Here is a 9971-nt window from a genome sequence, read left to right on the forward strand (position 1 = left end):
GCATAGATTACCAATTGTGTAATAGAGAGTAAAAAGAATGAAAACTTTAAATAAACATATGGTTACCTTACGTCGCTCCACCAACTCTATAAGGCACCCAATTGCTAGAGTGACCTCCGGACCCTCATATAGCTCATAATGCTTGTGGAGGTTGTTCTTCCATTAGGTGAACCTACCGGCACAAAGGTCGTTGATGTACTGGGTTTGATTGGCATTGAGGTTCGTGAGGTCATAGTAATGTTGCAAAACTCAACAAATAAAAGTAGTTAAAATTTATAATATTTGTATATTTTAATAAATTTAGTAATTGAGGTTGAAAATACTTACTGGTAATTCATGAAGAACTACTTTCTTGACTTCATGTGGGACAACTTCCCATGACTCCCATAGAGGGGGTAATGATTCCTGACCACTAACCCAATGTCGCTGGCCAACGCACTGTGTTGCTCCTTTGTTGTAGCAGCATGATGTCGAGGATCCCGCTTAATGGTGATCTTCTCAGTTGTGGTGCGAGTGGTCTTTTGCAGTCTGCAAGGGCCCCTGTTTTTTTTTGAACTACCAAATAAACAAAGTAAACATTAGACGAATTCTATTTTTCACTGAAAATTCGACAGAAACTCCCTTGAAACTATAACTGTGGAGCTAATAATAATCAAGAAGATTATGGAGATGACACGTGGATTTTTGGGTAAAAAAGAGAAAATTACCGGAACTCCCACATGTTAGCAGCGGACAATCACGACTCAATCAAGGTCAAAAGTGATGAAAATAGGTATTTATTCAATACCTATTTCATCCATCCTCATCAAATCCTCCCTACAAGGTAACACTCAATTATTCATTCAAATTAGGATTAATTACCTAAATTAATTGATTAATTTCCTAATTAATTAATTAATTTACTAATTAATTTCCTAATTGATTACAAGATATTATTTTGACAAAATATCTAACAATTACACCCAAAAACCACTATAAGTGGCTGGACCCCTTTTCTACAAATAGGAGCAGGCCACACCCCTATAAATAGCCTTCATTTGTCCCAAAAACCTAATTCCAACTGTCTTGCAAAATTCTCCAAATTTCTCTAAAAACTTTTCCCTCAAATTCTAACTTTGGCATTGGAGGTTCTTAGGCCAAAGCCCTCCCCATTCATCGTGGGCGCATGAGGCTCTTGGCGTTGACCTAAGGTGTTAATTATTTTGCAGGTGTAATTTTGTCCTCGAAGAAGTAGGCAGAAATTTGCATCCACAAATTGGTGCTTTCATTGAGACTCTTGATTCACAAGGTTGAAGAAAACTCTCGCATTTAAGGTTTCTAATTTTTTGTTCATTTGTAGATTTTTCGTACATTCTCATTCTTAGAATTTTGTATACAAAAATTCTTTGAATAAACGTAAAAGAAAAGTACAATGACAAGAAATTCGAAAACCACGACGAACGAAACTTCCTACGTTCAAGGATTTGGACCACGATGATCCGTAAGGCTCAACGCGACGATGAGTGAAGCGGCACCGCCCATGGTGAGCAGGCCACCTCGCAGCAGTAGGCAACCCACATTTAAGCCTACGGTGCTATAATGGAAGCTGAAGCCTAAGAAGCTGCAGCACTTGGAGCAGCTCAGTACGCTCTAAGGTCAAGTCTAGGACCAGCGAATCCAACCCGTACCACTCCAAACAAAACGGGCTTAAGCCCAATGCGAGCCGGCCTGAGCTGCGACCCGGCAGAAGGCCAATGTGCACCCAAGCTAAGCCCAATACTCGTACCCACGTGTGCTGTATATGGACTAACCCACTCCCATGGCTTCCTAAGTAGCCCAAACTAGTCCAAGACCGGTTCAACTGTCCTGGCTTCAGATTTATGGGCCGATGATTGAACCAAGGGAATTTTCACCCTGTTTCTTCACAGATTTGGCATTTCCTAACTCAAATCTCGCGGTTGGAGTCTATTACACTTCTGTTACTCAAGAAGACTCATTTTGTCCAAAGCTTTTCAAACCCGAATGGAGAACAACACTTGTCTCGACAAGTCATGGAGTTGACAAGCGCCCTCGCACATCAAACGACCTTAGTGAACTAGCTCTTACAACGTGCCTTTGATGAGGTGTCCTGAAGTAGGACAAGGACAGACGAAGAACCTCTCTAGCAGCATCCCGGTAAGCAGCTACTCGACCAGCCGTGAACTAAGCATTCTGGCGGTGTACACTCTCGACTGGGCCTCCGAGATAACGTATACTCTCATCGTAGCGCCTGGAGGAGCATGCACTCTCGGTTAGGCCCACAAATAAGCATACACTCACGGTTGGGTTCACTCTATGATAATTAACATGAGCAACCTTTTAGGCGAAGTGTTCATTCGCGGCTAGGCCCGCGAGGAGGAACCTCCACCTTACATCGGAGTAGGTAACACGACGAACAAAGAAAAGCAATCACTTAATTGGGCACAAGTTTAACCAGTAGCTTGTGAAGAATTCGTTTGCCTATTAGGAATGTACCACATGCATCACAACCATGACATAGACGAGTCGAACACATGGAAGAGCAGCCTAGACCAGCAGGTCACGACTGAGGGCAGCTGAAAGCTCAGCAACCTCAACAAAGGCAAATTCAGGAAGAAGCAGAAAGGCTTTTGACCGAGTGATTGTGCGATTTCCAACATAACGAGGTCACTGAGGAGGCACTATGACGGGACATGACCAACATAAACAGGTCACACTTTACGGATGAGATCGAGTAGGCAGAGCCTCTACACAAGTTTAGCATGCCACATTTCACATATTTCAAATGAGATGAAGATCCGGAGAGACACTTGAAACACTACCGAAGTGCAATGATCTTCTATCAAAACAATGACAATCTCATATGCAAGATATTCACCACCACTTTACAAGGTGAGGCACAAGATTAGTTCTACACCTTGCCGCCATAATCCATCCGGAGTTTCAATGAACTTTCTTTGGTTTTCACCAAAGAATATTCATCCAATCGCTCGATCAAGAAGAAGTCCGACCACTTGTTCAATGTCAAGAAGAACCCAAATGAGTCACTTCGCGGCTATGTGAAGAGGTTTAAAGGAAAGAGGGCAAAGATAGTTAGATGCAAGGACTCGATAGCTAGAGCAGCCTTTCAAAAAGAACTTTAGGCAGACTACCTGCTGTTTGGAAAATTGATCATGAAAGACGATCTAACTCTAGCAGACTCTTTTGCTTTAATAGAGAAACATGCACATTAGGACAAGGCTCGCCGATGCACATTCAAAGACTTGAAGAAGTACACGACATCTCCTCTCTATTATCGAAACCGAAAGCAGTGGAGGACTTATTTACATGCTTGACGATATCTGAAGCAGTAATAAGCTCTACCCTCATACGAGAAGAGTTAGGGGCCCGACTATCTATATTCTACAGTTCAAAAGCTATTCTCGATGCTGAAACCAACAACCGAAAATTCAAAAGCTAACTTTGGTGACATTTGTTGCAACCTGGAAGCTCATTATAGCTTCAGTCATCCTCATAATGCACTATTCCACCCAATCCAGACGCGTGACGATAAAGGCGCAGACATTGGCGGATGTAAAGTTTTCTGACTAATGCAACAACTTTGCCTAAAAAGCATGCCAAGGGCAAATGAACACTAGAAGGACACACTCGGAAGCAAGTTTTTTCCTCGTAGCCCCAAAAGATTCTACATAGAAGCAACATGTACCAGCAACTTAGCACCACCTCATGTTGCTTGTCACATGGCCCCAGCCGACCCTTACTCCATAATTCAACTCTAGAGTGGTCCAATATCGGCAGTTGAGCATCTCTTGCTACGTGTAACATGGCCCCAACTCCACGCCTCCCTATCGCACCTTCACACCTAGCCTAGGTGACATAACAGAGTGACCCAATGACGCCTCGATGGTAACCGAACATGCCCTAACCACGCCTGCTTAACCCAATAGAAACTTCTGGCATTTACAAGTCGACGACGCATCCAACTACAAGGGCTCGGGAGTAGGCATGGATCTTGTCACCCCAGACGGTTTGATGCTCGAGCAAGCAATCACTTTAGGCATTAAATTATCCAACAATGAAGCAAATACAAGGCCCTACTAGCAGGCTTCCGATTGGTAAAAGATTTGGCATGAAAAAAGTTGCGATCCATTTTGATTCCTAGCTAATCACCAGCTAGATTACTGGGGAGTACATGGCAAAACATCTGAAGCTGGCATAATACCTAAAGAAGGTACAAAAGCAACTTGAGGTGTTTCAGACTTACACCCTCACTCAAGTTCCACGGGCAGACAACGTCCACTTGGACACGCTAGCCGGCCTAGGCTCTACCCTCGACCATCAACTCAAATGCTCTATTCCGGTGGATTATCTAGACAAGCCAAGCATAGAGGCTGAGCCAGCAGCCGAGGTGTCATAGGTTAGTATAACTCCAAATTGGCAAGATTCCATTATAGATTACCTGGTCAATGGCACACTCCCCATGGAAAGTTTGGAGTTTAGAAAGCTGCAAACAAAAGTAGCACGCTATTACATGTGGAACAACATTCTCGTCCGAAGATCCTACACTAGACCACATCTTCGTTGCCTAGCGCCTCCCGACGACCTAAAGGTATATGCTCAATCCATGAAGGTGTTTGTAGAAATCATTCTGAAGGCCGATCCTTAGTGTAGAAGGCTATTAACATAGGCTACTATTGGCTAACCATGCATCAAGATGCTAAGGAGCTAGTACAAAAGCGTGACAGCTACCAACGCTACAAACTAGTACAAGCATTGCCTGCTAGTGAACTAGACTCCCAGACGAGGTCTTGGCCGTTCATGCAGTGGGTAATCGACTTGGTAAAGCCAATGCCGTCCGCTACTACGGGCAGAGGCATGATGATCGTGGCAACTAATTACTTCACCAAATTGGTAAAAGTAGAGCCCATGACAACCACGACTCAGATGGACATAGAGTGCTTCATACGGAGGAACATCATTTGTAGATTTGGCATCCCTCAATCCATCATCACAAACAACGGCCCGTAATTTGTAGGCAGAGATTTGGTTAAGTTCTTCCAAAAGTATGCATCAAGCAGCACATGTCCACGCTAAGATATCTTCAAAGCAATGGGCAGGCTGAAACATCCAACAAGATGATCCTCAACTGCCTCAAGAAGTCCCTATTCGACCAGAAGGGAAAATGGCCAGATGAACTCCCCAGATGTCTATGGGTGTATCCCACTACCAAACGACGAGCCACCAGTGAGACTCCTTTCTCTTTGGCATTTGGTTCAAAAGCAATCATTCCTCTAATTGAAGGAAATATTTATGAAAATTAGTTCATTTGAGCAACATCTATGCATGCAATTAACAATTAAAAGGCGGAATCATGCTTGTATGCACTCAAAAAGAAAACTTTACCCATGAAATTCAAGGCCTAGTTATTGTGGTGAACCAAGACTCAACTCAAATCTTTGATGGGAGCATATTTATGCGAATTAGTATTTTAAGCTATTTTCATGTGTTTGTAGGTCCAAAGGGCTAAAGAAGCAAGAAAGTGCAATTTGGAGCAGTTCTGGGTTTAGAATGGATAGCACATGCTTGGAGCAAGGTGGATGGACGAATTTGAAGTTCAAAAGAGACTAGGAATGTGCTGAAGAGATGAAGGAAATAAATTCAAAATAAGGAAGACAAGGAAGCTCAGCAAGAAAGAAGGAATGTTAACCAACTTACCTTATTTTGTCTTAATCTTTTCCTAATCCTTTACCACCAAGGTTTCAGCTGCAAAAGAGGATCCTTAAATATTTTAGGACACTTAAATAATGATTCTAGGAGGCCTAAACCCATTCCTATAGGGTGCCGCACCACTTTTCCCTTTCCCTTTCCCTTGCCGTGCAAGGCAAAGACCTTTCCCTTTTCTTTTCCTACTGCATATCCCTTTCCCTTTCTCTCTTGGATTCTAACATTTAATTACCCTTTTTCTTTGAGAACTTGTTGAAAAATTCAAAAGTTTTATGACACATTCTCTCATCCAAAACCGGCCACCCTATTAAATAGGATACTTTTGGGGCTTTTATGCAATTACATAAAGTTTTGATACTTTTGTGTATTTGTACTTTGACCCGAAAGTTTACATTTTTACGTAAAGGCCCAAGATCACTAAAGGACAAAATGTTTTGCTCCTTAATGAAGTTTTTGTATTTTGATGAACTTTTTGGGTTCTAGTTGTAATTACATGAAGTAGTGGATTTTTGTGTTTTTACAAAGTGACCTCAAAAGTTTATGTTTTGCAATATAGCGCAATGGTTGAGGTTATCGTTTTTCGGCCCAAATTAGTTGAGAACAAAATAGTTTTGTATCTTTAAATGAGAATTGGATTTTCATTTCATTTAGCTCCATTTAAATCAATTCTATGGATACAAAAACCAAATGAAAATGTTGCATTCAAGTTTAATTAGTTAAAGTGTTAATTAATTAAAGAAAGGGTGATTATGAACCTAAGCCTACGATAATTGAGCTATGCGAAAGGCCATCTCAAATTTGTTTGAACCATGGGAATGTGTAGATTAGATTTTGGTTGTAATTTGATATGATCAAATATTGTAAAAGAGCATAAGCTCTTCTTTAATTTAAAGTAGTTTGTTTTGATCAAATGTTGTAAAAGAGCATAAGCTCTTCTTTACTTTGAAGTACTTCTTTCTTGCTTTATTTGATATGCATGAAAATGAAGTAGAGGGTCCAACGCCCAATAAGAAAACGCGCCTTAATGTGATTAAACGCGTAACTAAAATCAATCACCATCCCCAGACCGAGATTCAACACTTAGCTCGTGTTGGATCGAATCAAAGGGTCATAGTCATCCTAAGGCCCTAAGGCAACTATATAGGCCATCAATGAATGCAAACCTTATGGTACTAGTACCATATACTCTTGCTTTAAAAACCATTTTACAAGCATAGTGGGAGTATCATATACAACTAAATCAATCACATGGACCAATAGTTGTAATAGGACCAAATTGTTTTAATAAGATTAAAATGCATGCTTATATGTGATGAGACCTAAAACCCTCAACCAAACCATTATTAAGTTGATAAGCATGAGAGTGCTTTGAACACTCTTTCGTGGCCTTCCACCGTGGTAGGCTCCGATCGTTTGTGACTCGTACACCGACTTCACCCTATTGTGGGGGAGTACAAAGTGAGTGCTTACACTCAGGAGGAGTTCTATATGCATACATGTGTTGTAAAGGTAGGCAACGAGAATGATCAGCATCATATCTGATCGGATCATATTTATATATATTTTTACTTCAAATTCACTCGTCTTTTCTTAGTTAATTCCTTATATTTTTGAGCTATTTACGTTATTTTTGTGTTTATAGGATTTGTTATGCAAAGAAAATAAAAATGGCACAAATGAGTTTTAAATAATAAATTCGTCAAAAAGTAAGATTTGTTTTAGTTTAAGTATCAATTCTTATCCCTTCCACCTTTAGTTTAAAATAAGTAATTGATCCAAGTTTTATATTTTGTTATGCATACACACACATATAAATAGACACACACACGTTGTTCTCTACTTTTGATATAGTAGATACGCATGCAGGTGCTTTTCGAGCTGGAGGTGTGAGGAAGAAAAGGAGCACTTGGGGATCAGAAAAGAGAAAAATAATAAAAAGCTTTGCAGAGTGTGGTAGGTGAAAGGCACAGAAGGAATAAAAAAACTGCACTTGCAGCATTAGTGTGGTGGGTGAGGCATTAGCCTCGGGAGAGAAAAGAATAAACAAGACCTTGCAGCCTTGGCAGTGGGGGGGAACGAAATAAGCTGCCTTTGGCAGCAGATAGCAGAGAGAATGGGGAGAGATAGAAGGGAGGACGCTGCTTTGGCAGCGTGAGAAACCAAAAGGAGAGCAGAGGCTGCCATTTGGCAGCTTGAGCCTTGACTGACGGGAACTGGGGGGGACACGGAAAGATAAGGCTGTCTTGGAGCTGGAGGGAATAAGGCTGCCCTTTGGCAGCGAGGTCAGAGAGACAGAAGCGGAAAGAGTGATTGGCGCGGGAGAAGAGACGCTGCCTTGGCAGCGTGACTGAAGAGAGAGGTTAAGAAAGAAAGCTGCCATTTGGCAGCTTGAGCATGAGGTGAGGTCAGAGAAGAAATCAGCGCGAGGGGAGAGAACTGCAGGCGCAGGAACGAGAAACCAACGGCACAGAAAGCTACCCTTGGCAGCGTGACTGAAGAGAGAGGTTAAGAAAGAAAGCTACCATTTGGCAGCTTGAGCATGAGGTGAGGTCAGAGAAGAAATCAGCGCGAGGGGAGAGAACTGCAGGCGCAGGAACGAGAAACCAATGGCACAGAAAGCTACCCTTGGCAGCGTGGGCACGAACGCAGCAGATCCTCTTTCGGTTAAATCTTTCCAAACTTATATTTTATTTCTGTTTTAATAATGTGTAACTAATTTTATTTTGGCTAGAGGTTAATTCAAAACCATGAATATATTTGTAATATGAATTGATTACCTTCGGTTGTGATTTCATAAGTTGTGAATTCAATTTACTTATCCGTTCGTATAAAAACTGATTTGTGTATGTTGGTTGAGAGTGCACGCTTAATTTTCATGCATGAATTTGATGCTAGAATATAAGGGAGTTTCACCTAATCGTTATGAACTTATATTCACAAGTAGTGAAGGTTGCTAGTCACAATCACGTTAAGTAAATTCTTGGCATAAGTTTCATGCAAATCATAGTAACGAGTGCCTCGTCAATGCTTATGTTTTTCATAGAACTTAATGATTCTTGCTTGTATCTCTATTATGCAATTCATGTAGGGAACTTGTAGGGAATGTTTTGGGTTGTCGTATGCAATCATCCAACCCAATAACTTGTGGAAAAACTGAGGGTTAATTAGTGCAATTCACGGTTAATTTGGGGCGTTGAGTATTCATAGCTTATCGAAAAGCAACTGGAAATCATTTTGTATGCAAGTATAACATGTGTGGAGAAGAACCCTCTAGCTAATCCATCACCTATCCTTTCACCTCAATTCATGCTTTTGTCAATTCTGTAATTTATTTAAGTTTAATTTACTTCTCGTAAAAAACCAAACACCCCCCATTATTAAATTATATTATTTAGTTAGTGTTCATTGTTGTTAGTCTTTTAATTCAATTTCCGTCCATTTCAGTTCCTAGTGTCTAATTTGATTGTTTTCATTATTTTGAGTCATTTTAAGTGTGTTTCGAGTTATTAGAGTTTTTAGCCTAATTTTGTGTCCTTGAGTCTTGTTTAATATTTTTAAATTAATTTAGAGTAGATTAGCAATCCCTCCTAATCCCCGGCCTAGAACGATACCCTACTTACATCTATACTACAATTGTCAAAAAGAGGGTTTAATTTTGTGTGTTAACTTATTTTACGCATCAAATTTTGGCGCCGTTGCCGGGGATTAGCAAACTTTGCTAATCCCTTTATTTTTGTTTTTGTTTATGTTTATATTGGTGTTTGTGTATTTTACTTTTGATATTTGATTTATTTTTCTTTCTTTGATTTTAGGTACAAATGGAGCGAGACATGGCACTTGCGACCATTCAAGCTCAATTGGCACAGCTCACTGCTCAATTGACTCATAATGCCGAACGGACCACAATGCCAAGTGTCCCTACACTTGATGTGCCCTATGGGCAAGGATATCAAAGTCCTCAATTTTCTGCCAATGAAGATGCTTGGGGTTATCAAGGCTATGATCAACCAAGCAACAACATGTTTTCCAACGCTTACAATTCGGCTTGGAGAGATCATTCAAATTATATGTGGGGGGAACCTCAACAATTCCAACAAGAGGGATATTGGCAGCAAGAGGAGGATTTCTATTCAAAACCTATGCAATATGCTCAATCAAACTCAGGTTCGTCAATAAATTATAATCAAATTCTTAATGAATTAAATTCTTTGGTGCAGGGCTCACAAAATGAAGAGTCAAATGGGAGAGAT

This window comes from Malus domestica, chromosome 06 (assembly GCF_042453785.1).
Source record: "Malus domestica chromosome 06, GDT2T_hap1".
In the NCBI taxonomy this organism is placed as follows: Eukaryota; Viridiplantae; Streptophyta; class Magnoliopsida; order Rosales; family Rosaceae; genus Malus; species Malus domestica.